Below are 22,094 nucleotides of genomic sequence, written 5' to 3' on the forward strand. Positions count from 1 at the left end.
TAGCTGACTGAGCAGTCACCTTCCTCATGGCAGTCACTTTCGGCCACTTTGTAAACTTGTCGATAGCAACGAACAAGAATTCAAATCCCCTTATTGCTCAGGGGGAGGGGCCGAGGATATCGAGCCCCCAGACCGAAAATGGACATGATAAAGGGAATGTCTAAAGGGCTTGGGCAGGCAAGTGTGTTCTCTTGGAATGGAACTGGCATGCTTCATATGTCGTGACAAGCTTGACCGCATCTTGGAGGGTTGTGGGCCAATAGAATCCTTGCCGGAATACTTTCCTAGCTAATGCCGTTGATCCAATGTGTGAGCCGCACATTCCTCTGTGAATCTCAGCCAGTTGTTCCTTTCCATCCTCCCTACAGACACACTTCAATTTCACACCGTTGGGCCTCCTTCTGTATAGATTGTCATCGACAAACTGATACATACTGGACCTCCGGGCTACTTTCTCAGCTTCATCTTGGTCGCCGGGAAGCTCTCCGGTTTGGAGGAAGTGGACGCTGAGCCTAGCCCAAGTTGGAGCCTGGGGCTCGGCAAGGAGGACTAGTGGCACCTCCTCTGTTGTAGGAGCACCAGCCTCGTTCACGGGGTCCATAGGTCCGGCTGGAGGGGGTGGTCCGGCAGGCTGTGAGGAGTTGTGTTGCAACATGGTCTCTGCCGGGAGCGGACGACTCAACCGGGAGAGGCTTACCGTAGTCCAACTTTCTCCTTTTCTAGGCCATTGTGGCTAGTGATACAGAGGGTTGAGAGAGACGGAGAACAAAAGTTCTTGGTTCCACAGGAAGCTTATGCGCAGCACATTTTGACAGGTGATCAGCTATGCTGTTTTCAGCATGGGGTATGTGCTCTGTTTGCAACCCATCAAAGTGCTCCTCCAATCTCATCACTTCCTCAACGTATGCTTCCATCAATGGGCTTTGATAATCCTTGTTGACTTGTCTCACCACAAGCTGTGAATCTCCTTGTACAATCAGCTTCTTGATTCCCAATTCTACTACGATTCTGAGCCTGGCAAGGAGCCCTTCATAGTTAGCTGTATTGTTGGTGGCTTCTTCCCGGGCAAAGTACATTTGGATAATGTACTTCAAGTGCTCCCCGGAGGGGGCAACAAGAAGCACGCCAGCCCCTGCACCTTGTAAGGAAAAACCTCCATCAAAATACATAATCCATTCTTGGGGTGATTCCTTGCCGGGGATAGATGTCTCTGTCATTTCATCATCATGGTTTGGCGTCCATTCAGCAATAAACTCTGCCAGCACCCTGATCTGAATAGTTGATGTGCTCTCAAACTTCAAACCAAAGCTAGATAATTCCAAATCCCATTCCACTATTCTGCCGGTGGCCTCAGGGTTTTGGAGTATCCTTTGCAGCGGAAAATGAGTGACAACTGTGATCTCATGGGCTTGCAAGAAGTGGCGCAGTTTCCTTGAGGCCATAATGAGACCAAAGTTCAACTTTTGCACGCCAGAGTACCTCGATCTAGCCCCTTCTAACTAGGAGCTTGATGAAGTACACTGGGCGTTGCACCACTTTCTTCCTTGCGGGGTCCTTGGGGTTGCCCTCGTTGCCGTGCTCATTGCTGTTCTAGTCCTTTTAGAGACTCTGCCGTTATCTTCCCACTTTCTGCCTCATCCACCTCTTGCTGTGCTACCAAGGCCGCACTGACCACTTGGTTGGTTGCCGCCAAGTATAGCAACAGCATCTCTTGGGGTTTGGGTACAACCAAGGTAGGCACAGACGATAGGTAGGCCTTCAACTCCTGCAGAGCCGCATCTGCTTCCGGGGTCCTCTTCATAAGCCATGCCTTCTTCAACATTTGAAAGAACAACAGGGCACACTCGGCAGACTTGGAAATGAATCTGCTTAGCACGGCAACACATCCCGTCAAGCGCCTCACATCCTTAACTGTCCTTGGTGCTTCGATCTGCTCGATGGCTTTGATCTTCTCGGGGTTAGCTTCGATCCCCCGATGGTACACGAACAAACCAAGTAGCTTGCCGGAGGGGACTCCAAACACACACTTCTACGGATTAAGCTTCAAATTGATCTTGCGTAGATTAGCAAATGTCTCGTCCAAATCCTGGATAATAGTGGTCTTATCCTTGGTTTTGACCACGATATCATCCATATAGGCTTCTATGTTTCTGTGTAACGGTGGTTCAAAACCAATCTGAACTACCCTTGCAAAAGTGGACCCGGCACTCTTTAGTCCGAATAGCATGCAGACAAAGTAGTACGTACCACATGGAGTGATAAATGATGTCTTCTTTTCATCTTCTTTGGACATGAAGATCTGGTGATATTCGGAATATGCGTCCATGAAGGAGAGAAAATCACACCCTGAAGTGGAATCCATAATCTGCTCGATGCGCGGCAAGGGAAATGGGTCCTTCGGGCAAGCCTTGTTGAGATCTGTGAAATCAATGCAAAGCCTCCATTTCCCATTAGCCTTCCGGACTACTACTGGATTTGCTAACCATGTAGGATGCAATACTCCTCTGACCAAACCAGCTGCCTCTAGTTTCTTGATCTCCTCGGCAATAAACTGTTGCCTCTCCAAGGCCTCCTTCCAGACTTTCTGCTTGACAGGTCGAGCATGTGGGCAGAGAGCAAGGTGGTGCTCGATTAACTCCCTAGGAACACCTGGGATATCAGATGGTTGCTAGGCAAACAGATTGATATTCTCCCACAGGAAGGCAACGAGCGTGCTTTCCTATTTGTCATCAAGGGTGGCATTGATGGTGAAAGTACCATCCACACCAGCCAGCCCTGCCGGGACCTTCTTCACTTGGAGTGCAGCAACCTTGGATCTCTTGCTGTTGGAACACTCCGGCACGTCGTCAATGGGTGTCATGCACTCAGAGGGGGCACGCTTCCTAGATTCCTTGCCGGAGGTCCTACAATCCCTTTTCTTTCCTTTGGTTTCCTTGGCGGGAGCTGTTGCTGCCACAGCCTTTGCTGCGATTGCATCTCAGTACATCTTATCCATGCAGATAATTGCATCCTTCTCATTTTATGGGATAGTGATGACTCCCAGCGGCCCAGACATCTTTGGTGTGTTGTAAACATAGTGGGATGCTTCCATAAACTTGGCCAGGGCCCGGTGTCCAAGAATCCCATTGTACGGCAGGGGCAGATCAACCACATCAAACACAACTTTCTCTGTCCGGTAGTTCAGTTCTCCCCAAAACGTCACCTGTAATCTTCCCTTTAGGATGGCTCCTGCCGAGGTTAACTCCTTGAAATGTGCCGGTAACCTTTAGATCTTTTTCTCCTATCTGAAGCTTGTTGATGACTGCTAGGGAAATCAGATTCAGCCCAGCCCCGCCATCCACTGGCATCTTTGTGACCTTGAGGTTGTGAATTGTCGGGAGACCAATAATGGAAAGCACCCTACAGCGGTGGTGCGGCCAGGGTGATCCTACTCATCAAAGATGATTGGCGTGCGGGACCATTTGAGCGGCTTCTGGGCCTTTGGCGCTGGTTCCACAACATTGATCTTTCGTGTCCATCGCTTGAGCTCACGGTGGGAGGCGTGCAAAGATGCACCCCCATCAATGCGTAGGGCGTTAGTGGCCTTCTGAAATTCCTGCTCACTGGTTTCCTCTTCACTCCCTTCATCACTCCCATCATCACAGACTACCTTCTCTTGACCCCTGGTGGGTTGTCCTTGGTTCTAAAAGGGTTTGTCGGGGCGATTTGCTTCACTGCCTCAGCCCTTTCCACCAGTGGCATTCTGACATTTTTCCTTCTCACGCTTATCATATTCTGCCCTCTGTTTCCTGACAAGCTGCTCAACCTGGTAACACTCCTGAAGGTCATGGCCCTTGGTCCAATGGATCTTGTAGTACTGGCCCTCACCCGTCCCAGCTTTCTCAGCGGCTATGGCTTCTAGGAAGGCTATGCAAGCGGCAACTTCCTTGCCGGGGGCCTCAGCCTTGGCCTTCTTGCCAGTACTAGGTGTGCCCGAGCCTTCTACAATCATCACTGCCTTATCTCTTGGCTTCTTACTGCGCTTCTTGCCCTTTCTCTGACTGGTTGATTCATCTTCATCCTCTGAATCAACATTGATGCAATCCTCCACTCCGGGCAACTTCCTTCCTTCCTCCATCCGAGCGCAGTTATCCACCAGTGTGTATAGCTCCTTCACAGTCTTGGGCAACCGCACATTCATCTTAGAACGAATGCGATAGTTGCGCACATTGGACTGGAAGGCTGCTATAATGGCTGCCGGATGGATATTTGGAATATTCCTATGAACTTTACTGAATCTCTATAAATACTTATGAAGTGTTTCTCCTTCCTTTTGTTGGAGAAGTTGCAAGTCGCTGGACCTGACGGGCTCTTGGTGGCCGCCAGTTAAGGCACCGATGAAGTCATGGCACAGGTCTGCCCATGACAAAATGGAGTTCTCCGGTAGGTGCATTAGCCAAGACCTCATGTTAGACTTTAGGCCAAAGGGAAGTAGTTGGAAAAAACCTTCTCGTCTCTTCCCCCGGCAGCTTGAACAACAATGGTGTAGATGCTTAGGAACTCTGTCGGGTTCAGCCTCCCGTCGTACTTCTCAGGTATCTCTGGCTTGAATGTGCGAACGGACGACCAACGGACTTGCCGCAGCTCTCGTGTAAAGGCAGGGCAGCCTACCTCAAAAGGAAGGCACCCACCAACACCGAGCGCAGGTTCATCGATGTTGAGGCCGCCGCACCCGTCAGTCTGGCGGAGGTCATCGCGGCGCCGATCTATGATGACACACGCGTCTCCCCAATGCCTATCCTCTGTGGCTCGACGTTGGCCTGGACGTGCTCGAGGGTCAGAAGAGACCATCGAGACGTCGCTGGGGTCTTGATTCAGCTGCGCCCGCGTTGGTTGTCGTGGTAGGGACTGCACCATGGGGACGGCCCCCTCCGTTCGGCCAGCGGTATGGGTAGTCGTTGTCGCTTGGGGAGGTCGTGACGGGCCAGCTCATCGTGAGCCCCCATCTTTGACAAAACCGAGCAGGCTCTGGATGGTGGCATGCCATCCATTCATCCAGTAGCAATTGAGCTCGCGCCATAGCCTCCATGGCTGAGCTTGGAGTAGACGTCGATGACGTCGACCGCACCGTCGCCTGGCTCCTGACGATGCCAGCGGCGGTGACGATTATGGTGCCGCATCCATGCAGCTGTGGGATGACCCCCTGGGCAGCGAGGTTGCACGGCGGTGGTGCTTGAGGGTCAGTGGCTCTATCGGGCGCAGCAGTCCGGTCGGCTCGTCCGGGAGGAGGCGCATGGGCCGCTGTCTCCCCATGGTGGGGGCGGTCGGAGGGTGATGGTTCACCTCGGACCGAGCGCCATTGCTGCAGCTGTGCCCATTAATGGGAGGAGAGGGTTCAGACGGAGCGACCCCCTCGCCCGCACCTTGTGGAGCGTGACCGCCAAGGCGTTGCTGATGTTGTTCTCCTCCGACATCTCCAGACCCCCTGCCGGCCGCGGGGGGAGCAGCGATGGTGCCACCTTGTCCACTCGTGCCCCCAGTAGTGTTCACATCCTCGCTCACCCCTCCATCCTCTGAGGCACTAGAGGCCGCGGGCGGCAGAGCTTTCGTGGTGGACGGATGGGCTGAAGGGCCGGACTTCTTCTTCTAAGGTGCCATGGTCGATGGCGTCGTCGAGGACAAAGATGGTGATGAAGATGACGCGCTGCGCATGCTTTCAGGTTCGCGCAAGCGATCCCCCTACCTAGCGGGCCAAAGATGTTGCGGGATATCCACGGCCACCTATGGGACCAGGAGGCTCCTTGCTGGTTCGACAGGGGGACGTCACATTGCACAAAGAGTAGACTAGTGCACGGCAGCACGACAGAGAGAACACAAGCAATTTACCCAGGTTCGGACCGCCGTGAGGCATAAAACCCTACTCCTTCTTTGGTGGATTGGTGGTGGAATGGAGGTGGTGAGGCATAGTACACTTGCCCGACAGGGGTTGCCTATGGGTAGTTGTGACCACAAGCGTATGGGTTTGTGAACTTTCTAACCTTCTAACCCCTCCTACGGGTGCAATGGGCCTCCTTTTATGGATTAAGGGGTCACCACAATGGCAAAGTAGTCATTATCCACTGATATGATAGCAAACAGTGCTATCACGCCTAACTCTGTGGGCTGACAGGGTGCATTAAATGCACTGCTTAGTGTCACATCATTGGTTGCCCGATAAGGCTTGCCGGGCTATCTTGCCAGCTCCGAGCATGCTCTCTTGACGCATCGCAGGACGAATGTCACTTGTGGGTCTCTTCTGTAGGAAATGGCTGCCATGTGGCAAATGGCTGCCACTTAATCATCTTGTGAGATGACACTGTACTAATTGACAACGTGGGTCGGGCTTGAGTGGTTGGTGAGGTGGTTCTGCCCCCACGAGCTCGGCGGACCTTGCCGGGGTGCCTGAGTTGCCTGCTTCTAGTGGTGGCCTCGCCCCTTGCCTGGCTCGTGTGCCCGGCAAGGGAGGCCCTTCTCTTGTCGATATCTTGCTCCTCTGGCTCGATCTTGGTCCCTCTGAGCTGTATGTTGGTTCTTCAAATCTCTTGGTCCTTTAATCTGTGACTTGGGCTGGTGCTTCAATCTTGTTCCCGTGCCTGTGCATAGTGTGGGCGATAGACCCAGTGTTAGTGGGAACGACACCTATGGAATCACTGGGATCCCTTCTACGGTCGGCGGGCGCGGGGTTGTGCAAAGAGCGGGTCTGGCGGTCAGCACAAGGATCGTTTACACAGGTTTGGGCCGCGGAGACGCGTAATACCCTAGTCCTGCTTTGATGTATATTTGAGTGTTCTTGAGTTCTTTGAACTAGCTACGGTGTGTGTCTAGTCCAAAAGATCCGAATCCGTCTCCAGTACGCCTCAGGCCTCCTTTTATAGACAAAAGGGGGCTACAGTGGCACACAGGAGGTGGAAAGGTATACAGTGGCTGAGTCTATCCTCTCACACTGTCCGACAAACGCATTTAATGTGCTGCCGACGTGCCCCTCTTGCTTTATCGGGGATGGCAAGGAAGCTCGTCCCAGCTGTCGCCGCCTTGCTTGGCTCCGACGCGCGTCCGAGCTAACGAGGCGTTGTAGCTCCACGTTGGCTGGCTGCTGGGCTGGCACGCTGGCGGAGTCTTCATGAAGATCTGTATGCCACCATGCAGGTGCTTGCTGAGTTGGTGTGGAGGCCACGTGCTGCCACGCAGATGCCTGCCCAGCTGGTTGAGCTAGCAGCTGCATGGGAGCGGCAGTGGAGTCTTGGCAGACATGGGCCTGGCTGTGGCCCCGCAGATGTCCTTAGCAAGGGCCTTGCCGGGGGCCCGGGAAGGGTCTTGTCGTGGCACCACGGTCGTCCTCGGCAAGGATCTTGCCGGGGGTCTCGTGGATTTCCTTGGCAAGGATCTTGCCAAGGATCGTCGTCTTTTGGTTCTCGTCTGATCTTGTGTATTTATGACCTCTACAAAGATCTGCATGCCACCACGGAGGTGCCTCCCGAGCCTTGGTTCCAATGTAGTTGATGGTGTTGGAAATCCTTGGGCTCAAGGCTGGCGCACTCTGCTAGTGCCAGGAAAGTTGCCCCGACAAGGGTCTTGCCGAGGGAGTCCACCTCGCCCTCTTCCTCTCTGTGCCTCTGGTCTTGGCGTTGCTTTGGTTGTCTCGTGCTTCGGCTTCCCTCCTCTGCCCTGCTCAGTGTGGCCATGGGCGGGGCTCTGACTGCCCGTGCACAAGTAAAGGGGTACAAAGGAGAGCCCCTACTTATGTACACCGACACCCAGGGTCTGTTGCACCGACACCAAGGGGCCCCCAAGTAGGTCTGAATCCTACTTGGGCTCCTGCCCTTGGCCGCGCCCCCCTGCCATGTTTATTAGAGGGGGAAGGAAAGAGGGGGGAGGGAAGGAAGTGGGAATCCTAATCCACACTTACCTTAATTTCCCTTCTCCCCTTTCCTTCTCCTCCATAGGCCGGCCCATATTGGGGGGCACACCAGCCCCTTGTGGCTGGTTCATTTCCCCTCTTGGCCCATAAGGCCCATATCTTTTACCGGGGGTGTCCGGAACCCCTTTCGGTGACCCGATAAGTACCCTGTGCCCCCGAAACACTTCCGGTGTCCGAATACCATCGTCCTATATATCAATCTTTCCCTCTAGTCCATTTCGAGACTCCTCGTCATGTCCGTGATCTCATCTGGGACTCCGAACAACATTCGGTCACTAAATCACATAACTCATATAATATTATATCATCATAAACGTTAAACGTGCGAACCCTATGGGTTCGAGAAATATGTAAACATGATCGAGACACCTCTCCGGTCAATAACCAATAGCGGAACCTGGATCCCGATATTGGCTCCTACATATTCAACAAAGATCTTTATCGGTCGAACTATTATGACAACATACGTAATTCCCTTTGTCCATCGGTATGTTACTTGCTTGAGATTCGATTGTCGGTATCTTCATACCTAGTTCAATCTCGTTACCAGCAAGTCTCTTTACTCGTTCAGTAATACATCACCTCGTGACTAACTCTTTAGTCGTTTTCTTGCAATCTTATGATGTGTATTGCCGAGAGGGCCCAGAGATGCCTCTCCGATACTCGGAGTGACAAATCCTAATCTCGATCTATGCCAACTCAACAAACACCTTCGGAGATACCGTTAGAACATCTTTATAATCACCCAGTTATGTTGTGATGTTTGATAGCACACAAGTTGTTCCTCTGGTATCCGGGAGTTGCATAATCTCATAGTCAAAGGAACATGTATTTGACATGAAGAAAGCAATAGCAATAAAACTGAACGATCATTATGCTGAGCTAACGGATGGGTATTGTCCATCACATCATTCTACTAATGATGTGATCCCATTATCAAATGACAGCTCATGTCAATGGTTAGGAAACCTTACCAATCTTTGATCAACGAGCTAGTCAAGTAGAGGCTCACTAGGGACACGGTGTTTGTTTATGTATTCACACATGTATTTAAGTTTCCGATCAATACAATTCCAGCATGAATAATGAACATTTATCATGAATAAGGAAATATAAAATAACTACTTTATTATTGTCTCTAGGGCATACTTCCTTTAGATAGGCCCTCCTGGCACACACGCTCAGCAAAATGAGGTCGTGTGCGAGCGGGCGAGCGATCAAATACGGTTATACGTACAGTTGTGCTAAAAATACAATTATACAGGCCAAATTGTTTCTGGTCGTAAGTGAATCTGACACAGTAAGTCTCGTCTAAACGTTTCCATACGTATGTACATTCTACATAGTCAATCCAAGAAATACGTTTCCGTTAGTATGTACATCCCACACAGTTAATCCAAGAAGTACGTTTTCGTTCGTATAGACATCCCACACAGTCACTCCAAGGAAAACGTTTCCGTTCGCAGGTACATCACACACAATTTTCCCCATTAAACCATTTGTGATAGCATTGCCATTGTAGACGATATTAATAATTTTATTGTTTGCGTTATTGAATGCATCACACACGGTGCATAGAAGAAAATGTGTGGCAAAGGTTTTCCATTACACACACTTTTTATGTGGTAAACGTTTGCGCAAGGTGGCCTAATGCAAACAGTTTTCAAGAGGATGTCGTGTGTGATTGTTCATTGATCTAACACGGTTTATTCCTAGAAACTATGTGCGTTTCCTGAGGTCATCACCACGGTGTTTTCTCAATAACCGTTTGCAATAGAAAAACCCAATTAGCGGGCTAATTGTCCTATTATTAATTATCCATTTATTAATCTAATTGACAATTCATATTAAGCACACAATATATTTCATTTTCATATTAAGGACGTGGGATTTTGTAATTGAAATACATCAGAGTACAAAATCATATAGCTTCAGCACTTAGCTACCCCATTACACAACTGCACTAGCACCAAGCTTCACATGCAACATCTATAACCTTTAAAAATTAGCATCATAGACGATACATAGACAGATGGATGTCATCTAGAAAACTGCTGAAGCGGAAGGCGAATATTGAGCCTTCATTGATGTTGAAGGTCTTTGCAACTTTAGGCCAATGCCTGTGGATGATTGACTGTCCATCCTTCGTCCTCTTCAGGAACTCTTCAATATTGAACCGTGGGTGTTGTATGAATACCTTCCTTGCCTCTTGAACATAAAGGTGGTTTGAGAGGTAATCATGAGTGAACTGCTTTGGAAACGCCTGAAAACAAGGATGTGCATAAATATCTTCTCTATATTGAAAATGGGGCAAAGGAATAAAAAAGGCAAGGTATAATAGTTAGTTCCATCATGTAGTGAACTGATGTCTTCTTCATTGTGCAGACAAAGATCTTGTTGTTTTTTGTTGCTAATTTCTTTATCATAACAATCTTACTGAGTTTCTTGACTTTATTGATATTCATGGACAACTCATTTCCCCATGCAAAAAGGGCCGAACAGTGGGTCAAAACCTCTGACAGCAGGACCTACATGTGCAAGACCAAATTGTTAAAAGCCTAAATATTAGAATGGTTCCTGCAATTGCACAATAATGTGCTATGAGACAAAGGACCATGCATGTGCAAACCTCGATTGTAAACCTCAGTGCTTCCAATTGTTTCCCTACAACACATATAAGGTATTAGTGATCATGTTAAGTGAACGTTCACATGCTATCAGTAAAATATGTTGGTGAAAAATAAGCACATTGCACATTCATTAGATTAATTCAAGCCACATGGAAAACCCATTTATCCAAACTAAGCACGATTAATAACTAGGAAATATAGCAATTGTATATGTTTCTCATGTATTAGGTGCAGCCAAATTTGATTTATTCCTCACATGCACAACAATACAAAATTCTACCCACGACAATTGGACATCACATTGGAGAATTGAACCAAACAGTTAACTAAACACCACAACAAATGAACCAAACATTAACTGAGAACCACATTGCACAATATAACATACTCCTAATAGAAGATCAGATAGTTAACCAAACCAAGCATGCTTAACAACTTGCAAATATAGCAATTGTATTTGTTCCTCGTGTATTTAGTACAGCCAAATTCGATTTATTTCTCACGTGGTATACAATAACAGAATGCACCCACAACAATTGGACATCGCATTGTGGAATTGAACCAAATAGTTAACTAAACACCAAAGAAATGAACCAAACGTTAACTGAGCACCACATTGCACAATGTATAACATAATAGAAGATCAGACAATTAACCAAACCAAGCATGCTTGAGAACTTGGAAATATAGAGATTGTATTTGTTTCTCATGTATTTTGTAAAGATAAATTCGATTTATTTCTCACATGGAAGACAATACAAAATTGCACCCTGAAGAATTGAACATCACATTTGCAGAACTGAACCAAATAGTTAACTGAATGCAACAACTAATTAACCAAACAGTTAATAAGTGAGCACCACATTGCACGACATATAGAACATATACACTAGAGGAACAGATTGCATGGTAAAAGTAGATAGGACAATTCACTAGAATTTGTTAAGGAAAGGTAGGAGCAGCACATGCAATGGGTAAACTGAGCATGCTTAACCGTCGTAGCTAGAAAACTGAACATAGGTATTTATAGTGAGCTAATAAGACAAGCAACTCCTCATCATCGGAGATATCGATGATGATTGGATCTTTGGACATGGAAGAGGGTGATGCCTCCGTGTCATGGGTGCCCTCGTCGTACTAGTGAGTTGCCTGAGCCGCTCCGGGCACCAACCTGCTGGCTCTCGAGTTGAGGTAAGAACGGGCACGCTGAGAAAACACCTCGTAGTCTTTGTCGAAGGAACCGACGGTGGCCTCGAGAAAACGCCATGAACTATCGTTTAAAGCAGCCAACAGCGTCGCGGTGTTGGCATGCCAGGCGTGGACGATGGCCTCGATGACGAGGTGCTCCTCCAAGAGCTAGGGGTCGGCACGAATGGCAGCCATTGCGACCTCATCCGCGCATGCGGCCACGATTTGCTTCTCCGCTACCAAATTCTCCTTGAGCTCCTGGCTATATTGCATGCACGATGGCTTAGGGCGGTGCTTATTTGGGGGAGGGGTCGGTGATTTGGGTGGAAGGTTTCATGCTGGCGGTCGGGGCATGTGGGATGTGGAAGGAGGAGGAGGAGGAGGAGGATGGGGGTCGGGTGTCGATTACCTGCCTGGATCGACGAGGCCGAGCAGTGTGAAGGAGGGTCGTCGGCAAGGAGGTGGCACTTCAATCAAGGAGTGAAGGTTTCAACTTGGAAAGGGAGAAGGAAACGGGGGAAATTTGGCTTTTGGTAAGGGGGGCAGGGAGGTAGATATTTCCGTGGAAGACGCAAATTTTGGATCGGTGTAGTGAAAAAACTGGCGTGCAAAGTGTCATCAGACACGGTCCCTTATTCAACATTGTGTACGATATGTGAACATCACAAACGATTCATATAGCTTAACCTGTGTGTGATGAGATTGAATGTGCAAATTTTGGTCAAATTTCCATGGTTACTGTGGTCATCCATGTCATTGCATAATTTGGGTACACAAAGGAGACTACAGCACACCCACACTTCTTAATTGAGCAAGATATGTTTTCAGGGATAGAACTAGTCTCAAAATGGCTCTCTCCTCTCCTCTCCCACCTCTCCCCTCCCACCTGCTCTCCACCACCAACAATGGATTTCTCTAGTCGTTCTCAACATGGAAGGATTATTACATTGCGATTTTGCTCCTGGCCTTGCTTTGGCCAATCAGGTGAGAAGAAAGTTTGGATCAACAGTTCATTTTTCTCCCTCTCGAGACGCCAAAGAGTTCTTTTTGGTTGCGTCATTCTCTTCGGCCTCTTTTCCTCTCACGGTGGATTCTATTGGAGTTGCACTGCAATGTTGCATTGGAGGCATTTGTTCTAGATTTAGAGTGGATCCCATTTCCACACGATCTTTTCGCTTTTCTGTGGCCAATAACAAGGTGGGACACTTCATATATGGGCTCAAGGGTCGTATTTGGCCAGACTTTGTTTGCCATTTCCACCTGTTTAATGGACGTTTTACCAAAGCTCTTCACGTTGATTCTCACTAGCATGCGGATAAGCAACTTGTGGAAATCTTAGATCGCCATCCTATGGCGATTAAAGCTCCGTAGAACCTCTCAAGTAAGGGCCAACCTTTGGATCATTCCTCTACCACTAAGCTTGCAAAATTTGGTTTGGTTGAATTGGATGCTTGGAATTTTTCCAACAAAAATGCTCATGAAGCACCATCGTCTGCCTTCGTTCATTCCGCTGCTCAGAAGCAAAAAATTCAAATTCAATTTGGTTCATTGGAGCCAGAATCACAGCCAGGCTTGATCAACGCTCAGCGTACTGATCATATTTCATTAATGAATTACTTTATTGCTTAGGAGGAGTCAGAGGACAATCATTCTCGTCAATTCCTGCCTTTAGGGAGCTTTAATTGCCCTATTAATTTGCCATATCCTCCATTGCTGCTCTGCTTCCTCAATTCGGCGCTCAAATATGCACTGCCACATGATTCATGGTCACCTTTTCTCTTGGCTAAGCATAAAGCAGATTTGGCTCAGGCTGATTACCCATTAATAGAAATAAATAATCTGGCCACTAATTGGGCGGCTCTTTGCAGTAGATGCCTTCAATGGGGGCATCGCAGGATTAACTGCCAAGCTCGTCTAATTTGTATTAACTGCTCCAGCCCAGACCATAAGGCATTGGATTGCATCAAACGTGCCATGCCTGCATCTTTATCTGTAGTTGAATCAATTAGCACAGAGCGTATCAATCTCCCAAATTTTGTGCTTCCCAACAAGGCAGCTACCCCGGTCAATCGTCAACACCGCGCCACCGTCCGATGTGGAACTTGCGGTTCCTATGCACACGTGGATGCATCCTGCTGGAGACGTCGCTTCTACACGAAATGGCAATGGGTACCTAAGGCAATTCGCCCCCCCCCCCCCCACCACCGCCCCCATTCACGCTTCGTCTTCCTCAAAAACCCAAAAGCCCCAGCTCTGTTTCGTCTCATCACCAGACCCTGCTCTCGCCCCCTTGCCTCAGAGCTCCACTTCAATGGCGAACTAACCCCTTAACCCAGTCCCCTTCCTCCTGCCCGGGTTTGCCATTGAGCCCGGTCCGGCGGACCGACTGGTGCGCAGCGGCATGGTGGTTGGCCCCATTGCCCCTCTCAGCCATGAATTCCTGGCTATCGCGGAGACGAGGGACAGTGTCCCTCTGCATCGTCGTGCTCTGGTCCGCAACCAGATAGTGGCCCTCCTCCATGAAGCGCGGCTCTTCACTACTGAGATCAGTGATCATCCGTTTGAGATTGGAGTTTTTGGCTTTACCGACTCGTTCATGAGAGATACTGCGGTGGCCACCCCTTTTGATCTTGAAGATGAAGACCTGCTAGTCACTTTTGTACCCCACAATGAAGCTCTTAACCGTCGTACCACCTTGTTTGGCCCTGAAGTTTGGCTAATGTTTTTTGGATTTCCTTACGACTATCAGACTGATTATTACATCACTAAAGCTTTGGGTGGTTATGGCTCCCTCATCTCATGGTACAATCCAAGGCAAGATCACAGATTTATGTTGCTCAAAGTTCGAGTGCTCCGCGTGTGTTTAATCCCAAAGAGTTTTGTTGTGTGGCAACTTGGGGGTGCCAGGGACTATTGGACCGTACAGGTTATGATCGTTAGAAGCAATGATGGCCATGGTATACTACCTGAAGTTCCTCTGGCTGATGAGGAGATTCCACCTCCTGATGGTGACCCTCACCCTCTGTTTGGCCCTGACCTGACTGCAGAACAATTGTATCAGCAGCAAGTGCACAACTAGCTTGTGCAGAATGGAGCTCCTCCTCCCGGCAATGGCGGTGGCCAAGACCATGCTCCGGGAGCCCACGGCAATGTCAATGCTGGTTGGGATGCGTGGCCTGCTCCTCCGCCACCCCCCATGCCCCCACACGTTGTCAACTACCAAGCATGGCTTAACGCTCAGGGCCTAACCTTCCAAGATGGCCTAGTTCCTAAAAACAATCTGATTGACAATGCATATCAAGCTTGGAATGACTCCATCACCATGACTGATAGCTCAAGCTCCACATCACCTGATCTGGGTGTCGTGCAACACACAATGGCCATGGTGATAGCTCCATCTCTTCCCTCTGCATCCATGCCATTTCTGTGTCTTTGCATAACCAAGGGATTTCTTTTGGCCTATCTGCTCAAGGAGATGAGCTTCTTGCTGTTCTGCTGAATGACCCAATCCCGCGCCAAAATTTGAACACCTTCATTTTCTATGCTCTATGTCCAATGATTGCCACATTTGGTCCCTGGAGTTTCGGATATGGCATGCGTTCACCTCGGTCTAAACTTACTGTCCTTGTCACTGCTGACTCTTCGGGCATCAGTTTCATGCAATAGCCAACGGTTGCTCTGCCTGCACCTTCAACTGTGCACATTGAAGAGATCCCCTATGCTCAGGAGACTAATGGTGGTTTTGTGGTGACATCTGTTGAATAGAATACCCTCCTTCTCGGACCTGCTGTTGAGGACAGCCTCTCAACCCTGCCAGTTTCTGAGAGTGATAGTCTCACCTTGCAGTCTGCTCAGAGTATCAACCCCTCACTATAGCCAGTTTCTGATGCCGGTTTCTTTGGGCCGCCTGCTGCGCTTGATCATGACCAGGGCATTTCAATTGTTCCACCAACTCAGCCACATGCATGCCCCAGACGCTCAAGACCTGTTGCTCCTCTCTCCACGATGGATGTTCGGCATAGTTCGCACTCAAACAAGTATAATGGTTTCAAGGTCCCAGCGCCGACTGACATTCGTGTGCACCCCTCCAAGGCCAAGCCCAGGTTGGTTCCTTCTATTGGATCCTCTAGTTCTGCCCCCCGTGTGGCTGGCAACATTCCTCCTCCAACCCCTGTCTCAACCCTACAAGACATCGACATTAACAGGTGTGCCATCCCAGAAGCAGAGCTTACTACTGAAGCACTTCTTACCATTCCGTCTGCTACTTCACCAACGCCACCAGGTACTCCTTCCGTGCTGGACCAAGAGGAGGGTCACACTGCCCCTCTGGAGTAACTTTACCTCTGCGCCATGCCATCTTTGTGTTGCTAGAATGTTCTTTCGTGGAATATCAGAGGTTTAAATTTTGAGAAGAAACGCTTAGCTCTTAATAATGCACTTATTTCTAGTGGATGCGTGGTAGTTTGTCTTCAGGAGACTAAGTTGTCTGATGTTACCTCTGCTTTTGTTAAAACTTGTTGTCCTCGTCAGTTTGATCAGTTTGCTTTTATTCCCTCTCGTGGTGCTTCGGGTGGGATTCTCACCATCTGGAAAAGCTCTGTTTTCTCAAGCACTGTAGCTTCTAATGACACACATGTGCTAGTAACCACTTTTGTCAGCACACAATCATCTCAATCCTGGACACTAGCGAATATTTATGGTCCTTGCACCGGAGAAGACCGCGACAACTTTACTAATTGGCTCTATGATGTGCACATTCCTAATGGGCAAGACTGGTTATTCCTCGGTGATTTTAACTATATGCGTGCACCTGATAACCGTAACAAGCCTGGTGGAAACATGCAGGACATGTCTACCTTTAATGACATCATTCATCAACAGCAGCTCATTGAACTTCCAGTGTAGGGTCGTGCTTACACATGGAGTAACGTGCAAACTGATCCCCTCCTCGAGCAAATTGACTGGTTTTTCACATCCCTCCGTTGGACCATAGTATACCCTAAAACCTTGGTAAAACTCCTCGGCAAACCTGTATCCGATCATATACCCTGTGTGGTCAATATTGAAACTAAAATTCCTCGTAGCAAGATTTTCCGCTTTGAGCCTTATTGGATCCTTCACCCAGGGTTTATGGATGCGGTGCAAGAGGTTTGGGAAAAGCCTGTTAGTTCAGAGAATGCTGCAACTAAGTTATGCCGCAAGTTCAAAGCCCTGAGGCACGCACTGAAACGCTGGAGTAAGAATATTTCCCGCCTCTCTATTGCTATTTCTAACTACAACTCTGTCCTTGCTGATCTTGACGAGCTCGAAAACAAAAGAACACTCACTATACCAGAGGCCAACTTCAGGAAATTTCTAAAAACACACTTGCTTAGACTCCTCCAGTACCAGAAGCTTTATTGGAATAAAACGCTGCACTATTCGGTGGACCAAATTTGGGGATGAAAATACTAAGTCCTTCGAGGCCATTGCCACTGAAAGGTACCACCGAAATAACATTGCAAGCTTTTGTGATGATAGTGGCATGCTGATTGAAGATCACCCTAGTAAAGTAGCTCTCTTGTTCCTCACTTACAAAAATAGGCTTGGCTCCACATCAAACTCAGATATGAAATTCTCTCTGCCAGACCTCATCAAACGATCCGATAACCTTGATCGCCTGACGGAGCCGTTCACACAAAAAGAAATTGACCAAGTTATTAATGGAATGCCCTCGGACCGCGCCCCTGGCCCTGATGGCTTTAATGGAGCTTTCCTGAAGGCTTGTTGGCCCATCATCAAACACGATTTTTATGATATATGTGCACAATTTTATGATGGCACTTTGGACATCAACAGCATCAACGATGGGTTCATCACACTGGTCCCAAAAATCAACTCCCCGGATACAGTGAATGACTATAGACCAATCACGCTTCTGAACTGCTTCCTCAAGTTGATCACAAAACTTCTAGCCGATCGGTTGCAAACCTCCATCTTGGATTTAGTTCACTGCAATCAGTACGGCTTTATTCAAGGGAGGACTATACAGGATTGCCTTTCTTGGGCATATCAATACATACACCAGTGTCAAAACTCGGGCAAACAGATCATATTGCTCAAACTTGACTTCGCTAAGGCCTTCGACACAATTGCACATGATGCGATGCTCCAGATTATGCGTCACATGGGCTTCAGTGACAAGTGGGTCTCTTGGATTAAATGCTTATTCTCCTCAGGGCGATCTTCTGTTCTTCTCAGTGGGGTGCCGGGCTACAATTCCAATGTCGCCGTAGAGTCAGACAGGGCGATCCCCTGTCCCCTCTTATTTTTGTCCTAGCTACGGATTTGCTTCAATCTGCCATAAATGATGCATTCCGACAAGTTAAAATTGAGCTCCCCTTCCCTTGCAATGGACAAATGGACTAACCAGTTATTCAATACGCAGATGACACTTTGATAGTACTACCTGCATGCATCCATCAAGCTACTTTGATCAAGGAGATCTTATCGGATTACGCCACCTCTATTGGCCTCAAGCTCAACTTTCACAAATCTACCTTGATTCCGATCAACCTTGACCCCTCCTCAACGAATGAACTAGCCAGGGTCTTTGGTTGCACTATTGGCACGATGTCATTCACATACCTTGGTCTGCCTCTGGGAACAACTCGACCTATAGTCCAAGACCTCATGCCTCTGGTTTGCAGATTGGAAAGGTGATTGATGTCAACTATTGCTATGATGTCCTATGGTGGCAGATTATCATGGCTAAATGCCCCAGTCATGTCACTTCTTATCTTTTCCATGTGTGCACTCAAATTTCCACCCAAGCTTCTTGAGATCTTAGACAAAATAAGAAGACGTTGCCTCTGGACTAAGAAAACTGAGCAAGGTGACAAATGCTCTTCTCTTGCTGCGTGGGACATGGTCTGTCGACCCAAACATAAAGGTGGGCTAGGAGTGATCAATCTCAAAATCCATAACGAAGCCCTGCTCCTCACATTCCTCCACAAATTCTATAAAAAAGGGTTGTTCCCTGGGTACATCTGTTGTGGGACAACATTTACATTGACAAAATACCACATGCAGCGGACCCTGCCGGCTCATTTTAGTGGCGCGATATACTAAAATTGACACCAATCTTCAGGGGCATCTCTCACCTCCAGTTGGTGGACGGTATTGCTACCTCTTGAGCACTTGCGTTGCTTTTCCCTTGAAGAGGAAAGGGTGGTGCAGCAAAGTAGCATAAGTATTTCCCTCAGTTTTTGAGAACCAAGGTATAAATCCAGTAGGAGGCCACACACGAGTCCCTCGTACCTACACAAACAAATAAATCCTCGCAACCAACGCGATAAGGGGTTGTCAATCCCTACACCGTCACTTACGAGAGTGAGATCTGATAGATATGATAAGATAATATTTTTGGTATTTTTATGATAAAGATGCAAAGTAAAATAAAAGGCAATAAAAATAACTATGTATTGGAAGATTAATATGATGGAAGATGGACCCGGGGGCCATAGGTTCACTAGTGGCTTCTCTCGAGAGCATAAGTATTCACGGTGGGTAGACAAATTACTGTTGAGCAATTGACAGAATTGAGATAATTATGAGAATATCTAGGTGTGATCATGTATATAGGCATGACGTCCGAGACAATTATACCGACTCCTGCCTGCATCTACTACTATTACTCCACACAAAGACCTCTATCCAGCATGCATCTAGAGTATTAAGTTCAAGAGAACAGAGTAACGCTTTAAGCAAGATGACATGATGTAGAGGGATAAACTCATGCAATATGAAATAAACCCCATCTTGTTATCCTCGATGGCAACAATACAATACGTGCCTTGCTGCACCTACTGTCACTGGGAAAGGACACCGCAAGATTGAACCCAAAGCTAAGCACTTCTCCCATTGCAAGAAAGAGCAATCTAGTAGGCCAAAACAAACTGATAATTCGAAGAGACTTGCAAAGATAACCAATCATACATAAAAGAATTCAGAGAAGATTCAAATATTGTTCATAGATAAACTTGATCATAAACCCAAAATTCATCGGTCTCAACAAACACACCGCAAAAGAAGGTTACATCGAATAGATCTCCACATGAGAGGGGGAGAACTTTGTATTGAGATCCAAAAGGACAGAAGAAGCCATCTAGCTAATAACTATGGACCCATAGGTATGAGGTAAACTACTCACACATCATTGGAAGGGCTATGGTGTTGATGTAGAAGCCCTTCGTGATCGATGCCCCTTCCGGCAGAGCTCCGGAACAGGCCCCAAGATGGGATCTCGTGGATACAGAAAGTTATGACGGTGGAATTAGGGTTTTGGCTCCGTATCTGGTAGTTTGGGGATACGTAGGTATATATAGGAGGAAGGAGTACGTCGGTGGAGCAACAGGGGGCCCACGAGGGTGGAGGACGCGCCCAGGGGTGGCAGGCGTGCCCCCTACCTCGTCGCCTCCTGGTTGATGTCTTGACGTAGGGTCCAAGTCCTCTGGATCATGTTCATTCCGAAAATCGCGTCCCCAAAGGTTTCATTCCGTTTGGACTCCGTTTGATATTCTTTTTCTGTGAAACCCTAAAATAAGCAAAAAAACAACAATTCTGGGCTGGGCCTCCGGTTAATAGGTTAGTCCCAAAAATAATATAAAAGTGTATAATAAAGCCCAATAATGTCCAAAATAGAATATAATATAGCATGGAACAATTAAATATTATAGATACGTTGGAGACGTATCAAGCATCCCGAAGCTTAATTCCTGCTCGTCCTTGAGTAGGTAAATGATAAAAACAGAATTTTTGATGTGGAATGCTACTTGTCATAATTTCAATGTAATTCTCTTAATTGTGGTATGAATATTCAGATCCAAAAGATTCAATACAAAAGTTTAATATTGACATAGAAATAATAATACTTCAAGCATACTAACTAAGCAATTATGTCTCTTCAAAATAACATGGCCAAAGAAAGTTATCCCTACAAAATCATATATTCTAGCTATGCTCCATCTTCACCACACAAAGTATTCAAATCATGCACAACCCCGATGACAAGCCAAGCAATTGTTTCATACTTTTAATGCTCTCAAACGTTTTCAATCTTCACGCAATACATGAGCATGAGCCATGGACATAGCACTATAGGTGGAATAGAATGGTGGTTGTGGAGAAGAAAAAAAGGGGGAAGATAGTCTCACATCAACTAGGCGTATCAACGGGCTATGGAGATGCCCATCAATAGATATCGATGTGAGTGAGTAGGGATTGCCATGCAACAGATGCACTAGAGCTATAAATATATGAAAGCTCAACAAAAAGAAACTAAGTGGGTGTGCATCCAACTTGCTTGCTCATGAAGACCTAGGGCATTTTGAGGAAGCCCATCGTTGGAATATACAAGCCAAGTTCTATAATGAAAAATTCCCACTAGTATATGGAAGTGATAACATAGGAGACTCTCTATTATGAAGATCATGGTGCTACTTTGAAGCACAAGTGTGGAAAAAAGGATAGTAGTATTGCCCCTTTTAATATATATATATTTTTTGGGCCTCCCTTTTTTTCTTTGGCCTTTCTCTTTTTTTTGGGGACAATACTCTATGAATGATGATCATCACACTTCTATTTATTTACAACTCAATGATTACAACTTGAAACTAGAACAAAGTATGACTCTATATGAATGCCTCCGGTGGTGTACCGGGATAGCAATGATGCATGACTGACTTATATGAAAGAATTATGAACGGTGGCTTTGCCACAACTAGAATGTCAACCACATGATCATGCAAAGAAATATGACAATGATGGAGCGTGTCATGATAAACGGAATGGTGGAAAGTTGCATGGCAATGTATCTCGGAATGGCTATGGAAATGCCATGATAGGTAGGTATGGTGGCTGTTTTCAGGAAGGTATATGGTGGGTGTATGATACCGGCGAAAGGTGCGCGGTATTAGAGAGGCTAGCAATGGTGGAAGGGTGAGAGTGCGTATAATCCATGGACTCAACATTAGTCATAAATAACTCACTTACTTATTGCAAAAATCTATTAGTTATCGAAGCAAAGTACTACGTGCATGCTCCTAGGGGGATAGATTGGTAGGAAAAAAGACCATCGCTCGTCCCCGACCGCCACTCATAAGGAGGACAATCAATAAATACATCATGCTCCAACTTCTTAACATAATGATTCACCATACGTGCATGCTACGGGAATCACAAACTTCAACACGAGCATTTCTCAAATTCACAACTACTCAACTAGCATGACTCTAATATCACCATCTCCATATCTCAAAACAATTATCAAGTTTCAAACTTCTCATAGTATTCAACACACT

This window comes from Triticum urartu, chromosome 1A (assembly GCF_056163025.1).
Source record: "Triticum urartu cultivar PI428250 chromosome 1A, HENAU_Tu73, whole genome shotgun sequence".
NCBI lineage: Eukaryota > Viridiplantae > Streptophyta > Magnoliopsida > Poales > Poaceae > Triticum > Triticum urartu.